This window comes from Lontra canadensis, unplaced genomic scaffold (assembly GCF_010015895.1).
Source record: "Lontra canadensis isolate GAN:19392208 unplaced genomic scaffold, GSC_riverotter_1.0 scaffold1, whole genome shotgun sequence".
Classification (NCBI taxonomy): Eukaryota; Metazoa; Chordata; class Mammalia; order Carnivora; family Mustelidae; genus Lontra; species Lontra canadensis.
In genome coordinates, this window is record NW_022630995.1 from 110,477,280 (window position 1) to 110,498,547 (window position 21,268).

At 34.6% G+C, this 21,268-nt stretch overlaps 1 protein-coding gene across 11 annotated transcripts in view; it reads right to left on the bottom strand.

Annotated features, from left to right (window-relative positions):
• The window catches only part of PDLIM5 (PDZ and LIM domain 5), a 208,762-nt gene that overhangs the window by 154,054 nt on the left and 33,440 nt on the right, over positions 1-21,268 (bottom strand). The window lies entirely within an intron of this gene.

Sequence of the window (21,268 nt, forward strand, 5' to 3'; positions counted from 1 at the left end):
ACAAGTTACTGGAAAATAAAATTTAAAGAAACCATACAAAATATAAGACCAAATTTCTTATCATCAGATTCAACAGACATAAAATTATTCTGTCAAATTACAGAAGTTTCTAGATACTGACTCTTCATTTCTGTCCTTACTTCATCTCAAACTATAACCAACATTCTGCTGGTCTGCAGACCAGAAGGATTTTCTTTTAAGCAATGACTATATCCTTTATGTCTCTTTAGGTCTATTATACACAGACTTAAAAATAACACACAATAAATGTTTAATGAATTCCCATATTAGAAATCAATGGTATTTAGTCCACCACGCTATTGTTTAGTAATTTATTTCCAATTTTCTTTGCTCTTATGTTAAACATAAAGTGATAAATAATAATATCCATTTACTTTGGTATACTGATCTGACTTTCTCTTTAGGAATTGTTCCTAAAAATGTATATACATTTAAATTTTTGATCCATGATACTAGAATGGCAGCAAGAATATTTGCAACCATTTTTAATTCTGCAAATGGTACACAAAAGTGTTTGTTATCCACACTCTTACAACTCTTAATATTACAAAAGAAACCTGATGGCAATTTTAACTCTACCACTAACAAATCCTGTGACCTTGGGCAAATCATTCGCATCTCCCATCTCATTCTGCTCAGCTGTACAAGACAGCTGAACCAAATGTTCTAACATCTCTTTCAACACTAAACCATAATAAATATTTGTAGACTACTATCTCTCATTATTCCAAACAGGCATTACAATTAGTATCCATTACTCACTTTGGCATTAAAATAACTTTTATACTATTCTCTAATTACTTCATATGTACATATATATACATAAATCTTATTTCTCTATTATAATACATTAAAATGGCAAACATGACTACTTTTCAAAAACCTAAAACTATATCAACATTAGAAATCCAAAAGGTGGGACTCCTGGGTGGCTCAGTGGATTAAGCCTCTGCCTTCGGCTCAGGTCATGATCTCAGGGTCCTGGGATCGAGTCCCGCATCGAGCTCTCTGCTTGGCAGGGAGCCTACTTCCTCCTCTCTGTCTCTCTGCCTGCCTTTCTGCCTGCTTGTGATCTCTGTCTGTCAAATAAATAAATAAAATCTTTAAAAAAAAAAAAAAAGGAAATCCAAAAGGCTGGGTTTCAGAGCTAACTAGATGAGAATCTAGCTTATCTTCATTTTCAGATCCCAAATGATTTTTTTCTTTTAGAATGAATATTAATTCTATTATATATTTAATTCTAGAATATTTTATTTTAAAAGACAAGAATCTTTTTTTCTACTGGTAGTAGCTAAGCCCTCTGGCATTTAATGCTGAATTATGCATTCATCTGTTCATCATACATTTACTGAGTGATTACATATGAACTAAATGCCAACGACTATAAGAATGAATTAGAAGGCAAATGGGGGAAGCAAATATTCATTTATTCCATCACTTAACAAATACCTGCCAAGTGTCTAATTTGTGTTGGGTTGTTCAAGGCCTGATGATACAACAATGAACAAAATGAAGTCCTTGCCCTCACAGAGCTCCATTCAGTCAGGGGAAAGGGACAATCATCAAATAAACATGCAAGTAAATAAAATGTCAAAAATAAGTATTACATTAGAAAAATAAGACAAAGAAAGGGGACAGAAAGTGGAGATCTCTTTTACAGTAAGGTAGTCAGAGAAGACTTCCTGGGGTGGTGACATATGAACAGAAACAAGAATGGATTAAGAGAAAGTGCCATGCACATATCCAGAGGGAATGCATTCTAGTCAGAGGTACAAAAGTAAGGGATACTTTGGGACACTACCGACTAATAAAGAAATGTATAAAAGTTATCAACATAGAGGCGCCTGGGAGGCTCAGTCAAATGTCCGACTCTTGATTTCAGCTCAGGTCATGATCTCAGGGTTGTGAGATCAAGCCCTGTGTTGGACTCTGTGCTGGACATGCAGCCTGATTAATATTCTCTTTCTCCATCTGCCCCTACCCCCCCCCCCCCCTCTCTTTCTTTAAAAAAAAAAAAAAAAAAGTTTATCAACATAAATACTGGAATGACTAATATATTGAGGAGCATGCAACTCGTGATCTCTCAGAAATAATCACAGTTATCCTGGATGTTAAAATAGGAGTTGGAATTTGCAGTAACAAAATGGGAGAGATGTACTCTCAGCAAAAACAAAAAGCACACGAAGGACTTGATTATATGAAAGTACTACCATTTCCAGGGAGTGACAGGTAGTTAGGGCATCTACATTCTAAGCGGAAAGTGACAGGGAAACTAAGAGCCCAAGCTGGCTAGGTTGCCAAAAGCCATAAAATAATAGGCACAATATGTGACAATAAATAACTGGTAAGGAATCTAATTTACAAGTTACTTCCACATCAACTAGTGTGGTCTCCTTAAAAATGTCATTGCTCAGAACAGATTGCTCACATACGCAGCTGTCACTCCTGGATGCCATACTGTTTCCAGGAAATCCAGGCTTGTTAACTCCTGGTTCCTTTCAGTGCGCCTCTACTGTGCACTTTCTCTCATCCTGTAAAGAAGCTGGGAAAGTCTTCATTCCATTCCTGTGTCAGGAAGTGTGACCTCAGCTTCTTTTGTACCATGCAGCCTTCCAGAACCAAGACCTATCAACATTTAGACAAAAGGAGTTAATGTTTCCATATATGGGATTATTTTATTCATTCTGCTTGGAATTCGTTGAGGGGGAAAAAAAAAATTCCTAAGGATCCTTTTCCTTCCAGCCCTCTTTAAGTCAGAACTACCACCAATACCCCTACTAGGTCTCCCATGCCTTCCTTAGTCCCAGGTTTATTTTTCTAGTCCAGTAAGCTGGCCTGTACAGTTGACTTTTTATCAAGATAGCACCAAATGTTGGTAGATCACATCTAGCACTCTGGTCTCTAGTCATAAAACACTGATTTACTCTAGATGTTTTGCCTCCTCCACAGAAAGCAAACACACAATCACAAAGACCAGCTAGAAATGGAAAGGAAATGTCCTTACGTCAATGCCACTATTTTTTTTTCCTTTTTTAAACTAAGAGTAGAACAGACCGGAGCAACACTGAATGATTATCATTCTGGTACAGTGTGGCACAACCATATGGTTCTGAGCTTTGGGTAACACAGGATTTGGCAGAGGACAGGCTGCTGACAGCACTTAGGGAAAGTTTATTGAGCAATGTCACTGCTCCCAGTTGTGTAGTCTGCAGAGGTGGGAGTGAGGGAATGGAGGGGCCAAGATGTTGGTTTGCCTGGTAGCATATGCCTGAAGCATATTTGTCTGCTGTTTCATGTTCATCTTGTTTACCACTCTGATAAATCAAACCACCTCTTGCATTCAGAGTAAGGGCCCAGAATCACTCAAATACAGGGATAAGGCTAAAGCCATTATTGTTCAAGAACACAAATTTCTTAGCAGACATTACAGGTAAATCTAGGCTCTACACAGAGCTTTCCTTGTATAAATCAAACATTATCACTACCAAATGTTGGTCATTATTGAATCAGAGACTAAAGTATTTAAACATTTTTTGGTTATGTTAGAGTAGTTGACACGGGTTCAATTCTTTCAGCAAATGGTTAATGAGTACACGATATATACCAGTGGGTGGGGGCAGAGAATGTGTGTGTTTGTGTGTGTATGTGGTATGGCAGGAAGGGTGAGGTAACAGAGTTCTATTTCTTAATTGTTGAAAGTATATGTAATTAGCAGATAACATTTATAACACTACTGTCTTTGTACAAAACCTTCCATTTTTACATGTAAAATAATACAGATCAGATAAAAAATAACAAAGGTTAACATTTTGCCTTAACATTACTTCAAAATATGCAAACGTCTATTCAAAAAGTTAAACATTAAGAATACATTTCCAAGAAAACCTATCTGGCAACCACCTGGCTAGCTTAGTTATCATTACTATTATTAACTATGTTAGCTTAGTTATTCTCTGCTGGCAATTATTATAAGCCATTTCCTTAACTTCCAAGCAGTATTAAAATATTATATCAGTTAGAAAACTTATTCAAGGAACAAAAGCCTCTAACTAGCTCATGAATTCTCCAGCTGTTCAACACAAACATAAACCAGACACCAGTGTGCTCACATGTAACATCTAGTAGGTCAGAAACACTTAGGTAAGAAACAGTCCTTGCAACAGATTCTTTAAACACAGGAACACACCATGAACTAAAAATTGTTCTGGCACAAAACCAATAGAATAGAAACAATTTTTTACTGAGATTTCTCAGAAGAGTTAAAGCAAGCTTCAGGAACAAAGGTTTTTTCAGGGGTGCCTGGTGGCTCAGTCAGTTAATCCTCTGACTCTTGGTCTCGTCTCAGGTCACGATCTTCTGGTGGTGAGATGGAGCTCAACGTTGGACTCTGCACTCAGTGCAATCGGCTCAGAAGCAGTTTCTTCCTCCCGTTCCCTCTGCCCTTCCCTGCTCACCCTCTCTCTCTAATACATAAATAAAATCTTGAAAAGAAACAAGACAGGAAAGAAGGACAGTAGGCATATTGCTCTACCAAAGTGATTTGCAAACCAAAAACTTTTCTCCTTAAAGCAATGTAAAAGACAAAAAAAAAAAAAAAAAAATCAGCAGACATTATGCAGCCCTAATTAAGATGGATTTTTCAGTATATTTATTTTCTTCACTTCCAAATCTAAAACTGTATTTAGGCATTTCAGGAAATGTATGAAATCTCTTAATTTTCGCTTGATAATTACTCCACAATCACAAAAAAATCATTAACACAAGCTCCATTTCTTTTTTCTTTTTTTTTTTTTTTAAAGATTTTATTTATTTATTTGACAGACAGAGATCACAAGTAGGCAGAGAGAGAGGAGGAAGCAGGCTCCCTGCGGAGCAGAGAGCCCGACGCGGGGCTCGATCCCAGGACCCTAGGACCACGACCTGAGCCTAAGGCAGAGGCTTTAACCCACTGAGCCACCCAGGCGCCCCATAAGCTCCATTTCTTGAAGCTGATTCAATATTTGTTTTCAGCAACTTTTTACAGACTTAGGAGGTATGTATATCAAAAAAACAGTGTGTAAAGAAAGTAGTATGTTGGGCAGTGGGAAAAGGATTTAAAAGTTCTTTATTGATTTGAAGATACACAAAATATACAGGGATAAATCTACAAGCCAGTGTTTAGATTCAAAAGCAAAAAATTAAAAGAGAAATTTAAATTCAATAGAATTACAAGACTTGACAAGGAGTCCAAAAAATAAAATCAGGGTAGAACACCTGGCTGGTTTAGTCAAAGGAGCATGCAACTCTTGATCTCAGGGTTATGATTTCCAGCCCCACACTGGTTGTAGAATTACTAAATAAAACTTTAAAAATTTTTTTAAATTAAATTAAATTTTTAAAATAAAATCATGGAGATTTTAGAAGGAGATGTCATCCTTATAAGTCAATAGTGTGACAGTCTATTCAGTTTTTAAATTATTTTTAAGTAGTAATACGGTCGTGGGCTGCATTAAAAAAAATAATAAAAACCATCATCCATATTAGGGGAAATTTAGTTCCACTGTATTCTGTATGTTTAGATTATATCAGGAATACTATGTGTAATTCAGTACCAGGAAAACAACCATAGTTAGAATAGTAAAAGACCCAAAAGTTCTATCATGCAAGGAATCACCAATTAAAAATGGACATTGCTGAAAAGATTGAATATATAATATAATAATGGACTAGAGTTACTGTGTTTCACTAGCACTGATTCCCACATTTGCCTGATCAAAAAGGGCACTCTTTGTAAGTACAGACTATGGACACTCATTACAAGAGAATCTGATTAGAAAGTCTTAGTGAGGACCCAGGAATCTAATAATCCTCTGGGCAGGAACTAGGGTCCATGGGTACAAGTTCCAGAAAGAAAGATTTCTTTTCTCAGCAAAGTTAAGGACTTGAAAACATTCAGAACATTCCAGAAACAAAATGGTTTCCTTGTAAAGTAATGAGATTCCTATTTCTGGGTATATGTTTAAGCATAAGGGAACCAGCCAGCCACATGCCATGGATACTATACAAAATATATGAAATGAATACTATACAGAATATCTGAAAATAAAAAAGAGTATTTAATGAAGTACTGGTGAGTAAACAACCAGACACAAGAATACCATTATGCTATTTTAGCCACATATAGTAAATGCTCTTTCTCAGTGAAAATAAGGCGACCATGAAGTTCTGATTCCCATTTCATATCACAGTCATCTCAACCAGACTGTAAACATTTTTGCTTTACTGAGGCAAATGCCACAAAATGAAATATAAGTTTCAATCTAGCCAGAGTTCAGAGAGTCTAGATTTTTATTGTTAAATAAATAATAAATACAGCTTTAAAAACAGCACTAAACTTTCTGTTAAACTGTGATGACACTGGTAAATGGAAGAAAGAAGACAGAAGGAGGACTCTTAGGCCGGACAGAATTCTGATCATTCATGGTACTGTAAATCACCTCTCCATAGGATATTCAAATTGTCCCATAAAGCTGTAATAATAATTACTCCAAACAGGAGTAACAAGATACCGTGTGAACTAAATAAACACAGTCAATTTCCCTATCATTCTGCATTTGTTATATAAAGTTTCATGTTAAGTAACATGATATATCAGCAACTTTTTACAGACTTAGGAGGTATGTATATCAAAAAAACATGTGTAAAGAAAGTAGTATGTTGGGCAGTGGGAAAAGGATTTAAAAGTTCTTTATTGATTTGAAGATACACAAAATATACAGGGATAAATCTACAAGCCAGTGTTTAGATTCAAAAGCAAAAAATTATTTAAGAGTAACAGAAACAAGCAAAACAGAGTGAGAATATAAATGGTGTAGAACTCCATTTGGTCTAGAGTTGGATGCTCAAATGACTTTTCTTATGAGTTTGATAGATAAAAAGCTAGTCTCAGGTATCCAAGTTGGTACAGGTTATCAGGTATTTGGGCCTTTTAAAACAGGACTATCATCAAAGATTGGTGATTTAATTGGTAATAAAAGAATTCCTTCTGGTGGCCAAAAGACGGGTACAAAACCTATGAGAAAACACCTGGCATATCTCTAAAATAAATTCACATATGACCTGGACAATGCTACTGCTATTCTTATACCAATGTCAAGGTACACAATCAAAAACACCTTTGTGGGGCGCCTGGGTGGATCACTGGGTTAAAGCCTCTGCCTTCCGCTCAGGTCATGATCCCAGGGTCCTGGGATGGAGCCCCACATTGTGCACATCCATCTCTCTGCTCAGTGGGGAGCCTGCTTCCTCCTCTCTCTCTGCCTGCCTCTCTGCCTACTTGTGATCTGTCAAATAAATAAATAAATAAAATCTTAAAAAACAAAACAAAACACACATCTTCTTCCTACATAATCTACATAATGAAAGGCTAATCTAGAACTATTATTTTGGGAAAGGTCAGTGAAAAATACCCATATTACCCAACTTAAACTTCTACTGGCCTAAGAGAGGTTAAGGACTCCAGTTAAGGAATTTTCATGCTAATAATTTAAATACTGAATTAACATTAAAGAATGTTATTTGCGGGCGCCTGGGTGGCTCAGTGCATTAAGCCGCTGCCTTCAGCTCAGGTCATGATCTCGGGGTCCTGGGATCGAGTCCAGCATTAGGCTCTCTGCTCAGCAGGGAGCCTGCTTCCCTCTCTCTCTCTCTGCCTACTTGTGATCTCTATCTGTCAAATAAATAAATTTAAAAAAAAAAAAGACTCTTTAAAAAAAAAAAAAGAATGTTATTTGCAAAACTAAGTATACCCATCACCGAACTCATCTGTTTTGAGCTCCTATAAGCTGTTTAAGAAAAAAAGTGGTGCGGGCAGGAAGTAGTTTGGACTATATAATCTAAGATGTCCTGCCACTCCAACATTTACCTTTTCATGCCTGTTTTATGACTACTGTTCCATGGAGATATGAGACATCATTTAAGAAATATCCAACATCTACAATTTCCAATCTTGAAAACAAAAAGATAGTCACTGTTACAAACTTTTGTTTGCTGATTTAAAAAAACAAACCAAATAAACTTTCAAAATAGCAAACTAGAAAGGAAGAAACCTCACCATGTGCCTAGCCAATAAATTATCTGGTCAGTACCTACACCAATGGCAACATCCACAGATTTCAACCTGCTACCAGTATAGATTTGATGCTAATAACAGAAAAGAGGCACAAGAAGCAAAAAACATTGGAATTAGATGTTTTATATATATTAACTCATTTAACCTCACGGAAATGCCAGAGTTAAGCACTGGCATTCCTAACTTATCAGTGAAAAAAACTAAGGCACAGACAGCTTCAGTTACTAGTCTAAGGTCACAGTTAGGAGGTCATAACACTGAGATGAAAACATAGGTAGTATGATTCCAAAATCCACCTTATGACCCCACGCTGGGCTGCCCTCCCACCAACACATCATCTGCCACTCTCCCTCCTGAGATAATACACAGCACTCTGCAGCCAAATGCACACGTTTTATTCCTGAAAAGTTTATTCCCTAAATCCCATCTACCTGTTTCTTACTTAGACAAACAAGACTGGATAAAGCACGAGGGAAATCACTCTCCTCTAAAACTTGACTCTACATGGCTACCCTAATTAACTCTCTAAGCCTCACCCACCTTCCAGGAGAAACAGATATCCAAGTACCATATTAATTTTAAAAAATTCCTCAAATTTTCTAACCATCCAGACTAAAAAGAAAGAGACAGAGGAAACAGAAAGAGAAGAGGGAGGAGAAAAATGGAAAAGGAAGTGAAGGAGGAGAGGCAAGGTGGCAGAGAAGAACAGAACCCCCAAATCTCCCTTCTTCATTTTAAAATCCCTGAATTAGTCTTGTTTTTGTTGTTATTAAAGATTTTATTTGTTTATTTAACAGAGAGAGCACAAGCAGGTGGGAGCAGCAGGCCAAGGAGGGAGCTTGATGCAGGGCTCAATCTCAGGACCCTGGGATCATAACCTGAGCCGAAGGCAGATGCTTAACCAACCAAACCACTCAGTCGCCCCTTGTACTGAATTAGTCTTATTACAAAATCCAACTCTGAGGCTCATCTGGGTAGGAAAGAGGGTGACCCTCCCCAGTTTCTACTTTCTAAGATGGAGTATTAGCCTCTTTCCTCCCAACATTTTTACTTTGGTAGGAGAATCTTCTTTGGTACAACCTTTTTTTTTTTTTTTAAAGATTTTATTTATTTATTTGACAGACAGAGATCACAAGCAGGCAGAGAGGAAGGCAGAGAGAGAGGAGGAAGCAGGCTCCCTGCTGAGCAGAGAGCCCGATGCAGGGCTCGATTCCAGGACCCTGAGATCATGACCTGAGCCAAAGGCAGGGGCCTTAACGCACTGAGCCACCCAGGCGCCCCTCTCTGGTACATCCTTGATTGAGGATGGAAACCCCCGCTCTGGGGAGACTGGTGACAGAAGAATAAGAGCAGCTCAAATAGGACCAATCGATGAAACAACAAAGAGCACAGCTTCTCAAAGGATCTGTGAAGAATTAGTCTTTTTAAATCTCCAATCTGTTTCAGAATAATGCTTTTAACAAAAATACAACAAAATATTATCAGAAAAATTAATTTTAAAACTATATAAAATGCAAGCACCCAATTTTTTTATTAATGTCAACAGACTTGAAATTATCGGCTCAAACTTATGTAAGAATTTCTAAAAACTTACTCTCAATTTCTACCTTACAGTATCACAAACTCACAACCCAATGGATAATACTTTGCATAACACTATATTAGAAGATCAAAGACCAGTTTCTGTGTCCTAAATATCGTGTTTAAAAGAGCTAAAAAAGTCTTTTAGAAATTTAGATAAACAGGTGTGCCTGGGTGGCTCAGTCAATTAAGCCTCCGATCCATGATTTTGGCTCAGGTCATGATCTCATGGGTTCTGGGAGTGAGGCCCACATTTGGCTTCCCCCTCAGCAGGGAATCAGCTTGGGATCCTCCTTCTCCCTCCAAATGTATATATATACACACATACACACACACACACACACACACACACAAATATATATATATACACACATATATATATGTGTGTATATATATATATATATTTTTTACAATATACTAAAGACACCATCAAAAAAGTCTTAGAATACAAGAATTCTGTAAAGTTGTAGGATACAAAGTCAATGCACAAATATCTGATGCACTTCTATACACAAATAATTAACCAGGAAGAGATATAAAGAAAACAATCCCATTTACAACTATATGAAAAAGAATAAAATACCTAGGAAGAAATTTAACCAAGTATTGGTGAAAGACCTGTATATTGACACTGATGAAGGAAACTGAAAAAAGAAGACAACTAGAAGGAAGGATACTCTGGTATCTACAGGTATCAATTCAATGCAATCCCTACCAAAATTCTGAAGACCCTTTTCAAAGAAATAACCCTATTAAAAAACTACTCCTAAAATTTGTACAGAACCACAAAAATAAATAACCAAAATCTTAAGAAAGAAGAATAAAGTTAGAGGCATCACACTTCCTGCTTTCAAACAATATTACAAAGCTACAGTAATTAAAACAGTATGGCTACTGGCATTAAAAACAGACATATAAATCAATGGAACATAAGAAAGCCCAGAAATAAACCCACACATATATGGTCAATTAAGTTATGATAAAGGAGCCAAGAATATACAATGGGGAGAGGACAGTCTCTTTATGGTATTGAGAAAACTGGACAACCACATACAAAAGAATAAAACATACAGCATACACAAAAATTAACTCAAAATAGATCAAGGACTTGAATATAGGACTTAAAACCATAAAACTCCTAGAGGAAAACAGAGACAATTAGCTCCTTGACTTAGGCCTTGGTGATAATTTTGTTTACAATACTATACAATAAAAAAGCCACATATAAATGGACCTGTGCACTTCAAGCCTTCCTTGTTCAAGGATCAATTGTATAATGTAATATTATTCAGCCATAATAAAGAATGAAATCTTGCCATTTGTAAGAACAAGATGGACCTCAAGGGCATTATGTTAAGTGAACTAAAAATAAGCCAGACAGCGAAAAATAAATACCACATGAGAGCTCTCTTATATGTGGAATCTAAAAAAATAAAACAAAAAAGCAAACAAGCTCATATATACAGAGGATAGTTTGGTGATTGCCAGAGTGGGAGTAGGGTTGGAGAAATGGATGAACTATTTTCTTTTCTTTTTTTTTTTTTTTGGTTTAATAAATTGTTAAAAAAAAAAAAAAAACTATGGGAAAGTTTCTTCTCCCCATATTTATACCATTAATGGCTTACACCTATCATTTGAGCTGTCTCCTAAATGAGAATAAAATATCAGACAGTTATAATTATGAAGTCACATAATGAAGTGAAAATAGCTTTAATAAAAAAAATAATTACTTTATGAAGAGGCACATATTGGGATTGAAAAATTTATTTCCAAACATAGCTGAAAGAAGGAAAAAAAAAACACTCAAAATGTTACATATTACTCAGGTATCCTCCCACCTACTTCAATTTCCCCTTCCTCTTATAGTGGATGCATGCATATACTCATTCATCCTGTACCACTCTATTAAATGCCAAGAAGGCAATGAGAAATAGGCAAAAAACAGTAAACAAGAAAAATCAAGACTGGGCTTTTGTTAAGTTAGTATAGAAAGTGAACTAAATAATTAGCAAAATTACAGTACTTAAATACAATTCTTATAAATGTACTAGCTTTTCTGAAAGCAAGGTATAATGTGTTAAAAAAAAAAAAAATTTGGTTATCTCACCCAGTCTAGGAGTTAAGCAGGTGACTCAGAAACCCCAAGTGTTAATATGTCAAGCAAATATATGAAAAGACAAAAGCACCTGTTACATATATTAAATTTTCATTTTTAGCCATGAGCAAAAGACTTCTGGGGGGTACCCAAATTTTAAATTTAGCCACTGAATTTGAGTAAGAAATAAATCTGATTTGAGTAAGAAATAACACTAATGTCTTTCTGCAGGTACAATCCAATGAGTCTGCTTTTTAAAGCACACACATTTGGTTTTTCAGTGTTTAGCCCTGACTTCAAAGCCCAGGTCACTCCTCATTTGGATTACTGGCTGAACATCTAGGTTTAGCTATGTAATAGCAAAATAACTCTTAGAAACCCAAGAAGGATCCTCTAATAACAGATATAACAATGTAACTTTTCCTCTCGGGCTAACTAACCAAGTTATATCTCCTCATAGCATGAAGCTAAACTTCAAACTGACTGGTAATCTCAAAGTGAAAAGTGTTGGTAGCTAACAGTGGTCCAAAATCTTGTGATTTGAAACTGGAGAATGTTACACTAGATATACATTCTTTTAATGTTGCAACAGTTAACACAAAACAGATTCCCATTTTATTAAATTAAGCTTTCATGATCTCTACATAAATCTTTGTTATAATATACAGACGGGCATGAGATTTAAGCCTCAACTTCAGAATAATTCGTTGAGATATTTCCGAATAGGAACGTTAGAGTAAGCACAATTTACCTTTCCAAAATGAATTTTGCTTCATACAACTGATAACCATATTTCTATCATTATCATATCATGTTGTACACAGCTCACTGGGTATAAGCTGTTCCTCTACTTTTTTTTTTTTTTTTACTTCTTAAAATACAGATATTAACTGGGTTATTATTTTCACATCTTTAAATAAAAGGCAGTCATTACTACTAGGATTAAAAAAATAAATTATCTTCTCAATTTTAAAATACTAATGAAAAAGATTCTATTGATAGTAAATAAATCATTTTTAATACATGCCCCCATAATCCTCAGCAATATCACTAGAAACACAAAAACATCACAAGAAAGTGCTGATTCATTTAATTCATTGACAATGCCTTCCTTTGAGAGAAATAATACATATGATAAAGAATCATATATAAAATAGTCTTTTAAAAAAAAAAAGAAAGAAACCGAAACCAGAGTACAATCTCAAGCAAATCTTAAATCACAATTCACTCACTTGGTGTGAGCTTGAAAGTCACACCTGCTGGACATAAATCTTCTCAAATCAGAAACTAAAACTTAATGTCTTTTTATTTACTATCATCAATGAAAATTTACTGAGGAACTACATTATAATGAGACATATAATTTTAGCTAAATCTGATTTTTCTGAAGTTGGATTTGTAGGCTGATACCTATTTTTGCTCTAGTTTTAGGACTAAATCAAATGGAACCTGAAATTGGCAATGAGGGGCCAGTTGGTTTCTCCTTCATAAGGTCAAGTGTGCATCTGGCAAGCTATCAGTTCAGACATGTTCTTGTTATCAGTGTGCTGGCCAAAGCAGTCCCTAAATAATTCAACTTGCTGCATTAGCACTGTCCAAGTTGCAAAAAATAAAACGTTCCCCCAGACTTTACTTGGAAAACAGCTTATACTGATCTTCATAAAAATGCCTTCTTACATATTCACCAATTCAATAACACTTCCATAAGAATTCAATTACTGGCAATAGAATAGTCATTCCCATTTTTACCTATAAATCACATAGTATATTTACTTAATAATTTCAATTTAACATTCAAAAGATTCTAATTTTTTAAACTTCCTAGACAGTCAGTTATATGGAAATTATATTTTTACTGTTTGATGAACAAATCTGTAAAATTAGAAAACAATGGATATATAAATACAATACTAAATCTTTTCTTAAAAAATAACCAAGCTCCATTTTAATTTTTGCCACACTGCCTAACAGAAGATGTTGCTGAGTCAATTTATAACACAACCTTACTTAAATCATATTTACAGCTCACTATAACTTAATAGAAAATCTTAAGAAAAATCTTCAGCTAAAGCTTAACTGAATATTTTACCCTGTAATCCTATACAATAAAACAAGACCGTGCTAATACAGTTATGTCATTGGAAATAACTAAATTCTGAAACAAACAAATTATCTTAATATGTGTTATTTCAAACACAAGTAGGATCTTGAATGTAATGCTAGTAGTTAGGGATATATCACATCAATAAGCTTTTCTAGCTGAATATACGATCAGACAAGAAACCTGGTTTGATCCAAGCATAATTTAACTAGTCAATATTGAGGAAAACCACCTATATATGCCAGGCACAGTGGTAGGTCCTGGAATTCAAAGGTGAATATATAAAATGAAGTATATACTTAGAATAAACTTATATTCCCGGGTTGAAGTTGAGAAAGATTTCACGGAAGAGGGCCACACTGGTTTCAGACTTAGAAGATCTATGGGAATTTCCAGGTATACAGAACAGAAAAGCACAAAGAAACGTAGCTATAAAAGCCTTAACAATATATAATAAGGAACATATATCAGAGGGAGAAAAAAGCTACAAAGACCTGGAGACATGAAAGTTAGTCAAGAAATAATGTGACCTAATTAAGATCCTCTGTAGAATGAGAAGGCAAATTACAATATTCTGTGGAAAATGCATACTTCTAAAGGTTTTTCTGACCCTCTCAAATAGTCCCACTGTGGGGCATAATCTTTCTTGATGGCATTTTGGCTATAATTATCAAAAAACTTAAAAATACACAAACTAAAAAAAAAAAAATACATAAACTCTTGGGGTGCCTGGGTGGCTCAGTCGGTTAAGCATCTGCCTTCCGCTCATGTCATGATCCCAGGGTCCTGGAATCGAGAGCCACATCGGGCTCCTTGCTCAGCGGGGAGCCTGCTTCTCTCTCTGCCTCTCCCTGCTACTCTGCCTGCTTGTGTTCTCTCTGACAAATAAATAAATAGAATCTTAAAAAAAAAAATACATAAACTCTTGGAACCAGTAATTAGACCTCTCTGTACCCAACTCTTAACAAGTAAGAGTATTAGAGGTTTAGAGCAGCAGTTGTGTAACAGTAAATGATGATGGTATGGAGTTTTAAAAATTGTCATACATTCATGAAATTAAATGGTATTCAGTGATTAAAAGGATCATGAAATTAGATCTCTTTCTACATCAATAAATACATGACCTAGTACTCAAATTTGAGTCCACGAAATATTAAGTGAAAAAGTAAAAGACACACCACTAAGAAAAAAATACACAGATAGCAAAATGGCAAGTGAAAAATGCTCAATCCAATTATAAGATGATTAGGTTCTAGAGATCTAAATATACCATAATAATTATAGTTAACAATACCATATGATATACTTGAAATCTACTAAGAAAATAGATCTTAAATGTTTGTACTACACATACACACACAAACTCTTATGTGGAGTGATGTTAACTAATTTTATTGTAGTAATCTCTTCACAATATAGACATGTATACTTAACATATGTTGCACACCTTATACAATATCATGTCAATTATTTCTCAGTAAAGCTGGGAAAAAAACTGAAAAAGAAAAAGAGAAAGATGCTCAACATCATTAGGCATTAGGGAAATTAAAAGCAGAAGGGGGTCTTCTATTACTGAATATCCACATGAAAAAGAATGAAACTAGACCTCTTCCTCACACCATGCACAAAAATTAACTGAAATGAATCAATTTAATTGTATTAGATACAACTATAAAGCTCCCACAAGAAAGAGTAAATCTTCAAGACTTTGAGTTTGGCAAAACCTTTTTAGATATGACATCTAAAAGCACAAGCAACAAAGGAAAAACAGATAAACTGAATTTCATCAAAATTTAAAACTTTCATGCTTCAAATGATAAGTGAAAAGACAACCCACAGAATGGGAAAAAGATTTGTAAATCATGTACGAGATAAGGGACTTGTCTCCAGAATGAATGTTTTTTTAAAAAATCTTACTATTCAATAATAAAAAGGTAAATATCCCACTTTTTAAATGAGTAAAAGATCTGAGTAGATATTTCTCCAAAGAAGACATACAAATATCCAATAAGCACATAAAATGATGTTCAATATGAGTAGCCATCAGGAAAATACAACAATGATACCACTTCATATTCACTAAGATGACCACAGACAATAACAACTGTTGGAAAGAATGTTGAGGAAAGCAGAACCCTCCTAACACTGCTGATGGGAATTAAATGGTATAGCCACTTTGGAAAACAGTCTTGCAAGCTCCTCAAATGTTTAACGTACAATTACCATATGACCCAGTAATTCTACTCACAGATACTTACCCAAAGCAATAAAAACATACTTACACGCAAAAACTTGTACCTGAATGTCTGCAGCATTGATTTAACTGGCATCTAGCATTTGTACTTGAGACAAGAAATTTTACCCTCTTCCAAGCTCTTGAGCTATTCAGGTATCCGATTAAACAGTTTTCCTTGCATAACTTCTGAACTCTGACATTATTTTTTAATAATAAATCATATTTTCAACTAGAAAATACATATAGAAGATTCTGTTTCATAAATTTAATTTGGCTCTATTATCTCTTAACCATTGTAAAATGGGAAAAAAGCAAATATTAAAACTAAGTAGCTCTTCTGGAATTAGTTCAGGATCTTAGCTGAAAAAGAAGTACATCAATACTGACAATTACGTAATTATTTTAACAGGACCATTTTTAAAGGTAGGTTAAAGATCTCTATCTTATTATGAAATTGATATTCCTTCCTTTATCAGATTCTGGCATAAGAAACCTCTAACTTAAATGAGATTAAGAAGATAAAAACAGACATTCCTCTTATTGATGCTATGAAAAAATAGGGCACAGTTTACATGACTTGGTTGTAAAGGTTATGAACCTTAGTTGTCACGGAAAACTTCCGAAGTTATAAAGAAAAGCAATATAATATGCAAGTGACGTATTCAGCAAGTCAGCCAGACACCGAAGATACATTCCAAAGAGATTATTCAATATTTGATTTGTTCTCAGTCCAAAAAGAAAAGGAAATTATTCCAAGATTTAAATATGAATTAGCAATAGTAAAAGTTTCTATAATATAATAATATTAACTCTAAAATACCAGATAAAAATAATCAATGTCAGAGTTCAGAAATCATGCAAGGAAAATTATTTAATCAAATACCCAAATAGGTCAAGATCCTGGAAAAGGGTAAAGTTTCTTGCCTTAAGTGCAAATGCTAGATGCCAGTTAAATCAATCCTGTCAGCAGCCAGAATCAATTTCTGGTTTTTGTTCTTAAATAGGTGATGATCACTGCATTATTTTTCCCAACAAAAAAGTGGCCACACCCTTAAATCAATATATCAAGTATCTCTATTAGTGAACACAAACAAGGTTCACACTAGCATGTAAAAATTCCCACTGTGAACAGGCAAATAGTATTTTATAACAGAAATGGAGAATAAAAAACTTCTGACAGATAAAGTTGTATAAAAAGCAATGGCATATTGGGAGGGTATGTGCTATGGTGAGTGCTATGAAGTATGTAAGCCTGACGATTCATAGACCTGTACCCCTGGGACAAATGATATATCATATGTTAATAAAAATAATTCATAAAAAGCAATGGCACATTGTCATTTAGTATTATGATAAAAAATTCATATTCACATATAGTACAAAAAGAATCAATCACGAACTAAAAGGTATATTAATAACCCACTCCTACCTTCTAATCCAAAATAGTTTACTGAATTATTTAACACTGCAACATTGCTATTTATTAAAACAGTAGTCTAAAGAATCATTTACCTTCTTGAATCATAATTAGCTAACTAGCCACATTTTTTTAATCCTGAATTAGTTTCTCCTGCCACTTGCACAATTATTAGAAACGCGCACTTACTTTGATATCAGCCTACATAAAATTAGAAATATCAAATTAAAGAGGAATTTTAGAAAGATAATACATGCAATATCCAAAATAAATTAATTTTGACCATTTACTTCTTTAAGTTATCTCACTAATTCTTCATCCACTGTTGTATGGTAGGATGTAATCAAGAATTTTAAAGGGGCACCTGGGTGGCTCAGTGGGCTAATTATCTGACTCCTGATTTCGGCTCAAGTCATGATCTCAGGGTAGTGAGATGGAGCCTCGTGTTGGCTCCGTGATAGGTGTGGAGCCTGCCTAAGATTCTCTCTCTCTCACTGTCCCTACCCCCTCCAAAAAAAACCTTTTAAGTACTATGAATAAATAAATACAGCCTAAGGGATTATAATTGTATCTATTTTACTTATAAATCTTTAAATAAACATTTTTTGTTGAGGTTAAATTGTGAGAAAAACTGAATTTGAAGCATATTTGCAAATGCCAGGTTTTCAAAGATTTAAAATATACTCTAAAATCACTCAAATATTATTTTACACAGAATCAAGTATATAGAAAAAATTCATAAAGAGTATTTATAATATTTAAGTCACTGTTACTAGATGTTTAGATAATTTTCAAATTGTTTATTAATTTTAGTTAATTAAAATGTGCATATAACTCACTATAACACTCTTTAATAAGATTACTAACACTTTGTATTTCATATTTTTGTTGTTAATTAACATCCACATAAAGATATGTATTGGTCAAAAAAATAAATAATCAGACATTCATTTTTTAAAAACCCTTTTACCAAGATAAAAAGAGTACTTACAAAGTCAATAACATAAATTATGTACACTGCTGATAAATGCCCATATATACTGACCTGGAAAGATAACCATGATATATGTATAAGGAAGGAAAGGAAAATTCAGAACATATTTGTGAGGGACAGTGGTATATATCAGAGCATAGAAATGATGAGTAAAAAGCTGGAAAGATTACATATGACAAGGGAAGCTGGAAGAGGCTAAGGAAATTTTAGTTTAAATTTTGTATACTTGTATATTATTTGAATATTTTACAAGCATTAAATTTTAATTGTTAGATAAAAATATATGTTTTAAAAGAGTTACCAGATACAAGTCAATATTCTTGACATTCTACATCTAATTCATAAGGCTGATATTATGACCAAAACTGCAAAAGCAACAAATTTTAACTACCTGATAGACAAACTGTAGAATAACTTCCTCATTTATATGCCATTTATCACCCACATACAAGAATCTATCTGAAGTATGTTCGATACACATGCGTATGCATTCATAGGAGCTGCATGTAGTAATTTAAGATGATCAAATATTCCCAATCAGACTGTAAAGTTCTAGAACCAGGGACAGAGTGTCCCAGACTGACGTATGCCTGCTTCACAGCTGCTAGGATAACTTGTCTCAATCATCTATTCTATTCCCTCCTGACTAATAAAAAAGAGCCCACATACTGAGCCTGAAGGACTGCCAATCTTTTAGGGCTACTTGTATTTCATCAACAGAAGAAAACACACCTTAAGGATCATTCCAAAAGGGACAACTGAAATGCCTCTCAGTGGGTGGTATACAAAGTAATTCTTCCGGAAAAATTACTTTTCCATAAAAGGAGATGAGCTGCACTCACTGTTTACTTCATTTCCTTCTTACTCTTACTCCACCTTAACACATGGAGAAATAATGCCCTTAAGGCAAATGCTTTATGGCATTTGCTTTAGTAAAGGGCAAAGCATTTTATGACGATTAGAACAGCCCAATAAAGGAAGTGTGAGGGGGAATGCAAAACACATGCTCAACTAGCAGGCCTCAAAAACAAGTACTAACTAAATTGACATTGGCATTGCTGAAAAACTGACTCAAAAAGTAAGAATACTTTAAAATGTGTTAAGTGTTCTATTTCAATGATGTATAGATTAGGGTCATAAAAAGGATTGTTTGCTTTTGTATTTCACTTGGAAGTGAAATTTTTGTACCAAAAAATAACAAGAGATATTTCTTTTAAGACTGCTGGTAGTGTGCACATAACGGCAAAGATATGATTTAGAAATGACACATTTTTCAAAACTATTTAAAGGTAAAAGCAAGCTATTTTTAGGATAGTACTGAATTTGTTTTCTATTTTTAAAAAATTATATTAACAGTGCTTAGAGGGCAGAATAAACATCTCTTACCTCTAAGGCAGGGGGAGAAATTATATTTCCATTTCTAAAGAACTTTGGGAAAGGATGACTAAAAAATCAACATCTATGAAAGGAAAGGAAAAAAGTTTTCCCCAATAAAATGAAGGTAATAGGAATTTCTGAAAAACCTGAATATAAATCTTGCAAGTCAGATAAGCACCATTAATGGAAAAACAGCTCCCTATTTGAAGGATAAAAAAATTTTTTTTCAAGAATAATATCAATTACTCCAAGGCAAAGTACTTTTATCAAGCATTAAACAATCTAAAAGTTGATTTCACACACAGAACCACTATTTGGCAAGCTAAAAATGTATTTTTATAAAATGTATTTGTTGTTTTTAAAAATGTATTTTAAAAATGTATTTAAAAATGTATCAGCATCCACAACAAATGCCTGTCATGAAAGATGCACTCAATAAAAGGAACAGGTTAATTCAGTATCTTAACACAAACACCCAACTTGAGGAACCGGGATAGAAGGGTGGGGGAAGAAGGACGAAGTTTTATCTCTCAAGTATTTGTGTCCTTGAGTCACTTGCAACACTTGTTAAAAACACAGACTCCCACTTTCTACTGCAGAGATTCTAATTCAGTAAGTCTTGTGTGAGGTAAAGGAATGTGTGTTTTTATTCAGAGCACTAAGTAATTCTGATACAGGTAGGCCAAGAAACACCATCCCAGAGACTCCTCTACACCACATGAAGTTTCTTAGGGAAGCACACACAGCCCATCCGCAAAGCAACCCAAGGAAAGCCTAATACTCCCACCCCACTGCAGCAATGACCGCAGCATTATGCACAGTCAGTAAAGCAATTCTTGAACATTTGCAGCATGGGACCAGTAAACACAATGGAGTCTTCATTCTTAATGAATCTTTTAAGAGAGCACAGGCAGGCTAAAATCAGCAAGGAGAAACAGTGACTTTTTGGGTATGTGTCATGTGCCATATGTTTTAGCGGCTCTATCTTTTAAGGAATGAATGGCCAGGCTGCAAGAGTGGCAAACACCACACAGAAAACCAACTACAGGAATTTATCTGGATCCAAAGTTTTCTTCAATTTACTGTTCGGGAAGGGAACCACACGATTCTTGGTGATATATCTATTCATATTCAGATGATACTGAAAGTATGCTGTTTTCTGATAACCTCTCCATCCCAGCTGGTCAAGTTCTACAATGGCTGAAATTCACTGACAAATGTATATCTGGGAGGTACTAACAGCTTTTAGTAACAAAGACTGGTGTGAAATGAAATGTTTCCTATGTAGTGAAGTCAGGATTATAATCAGCTGCACATACCAGAAAATCCTCTACTC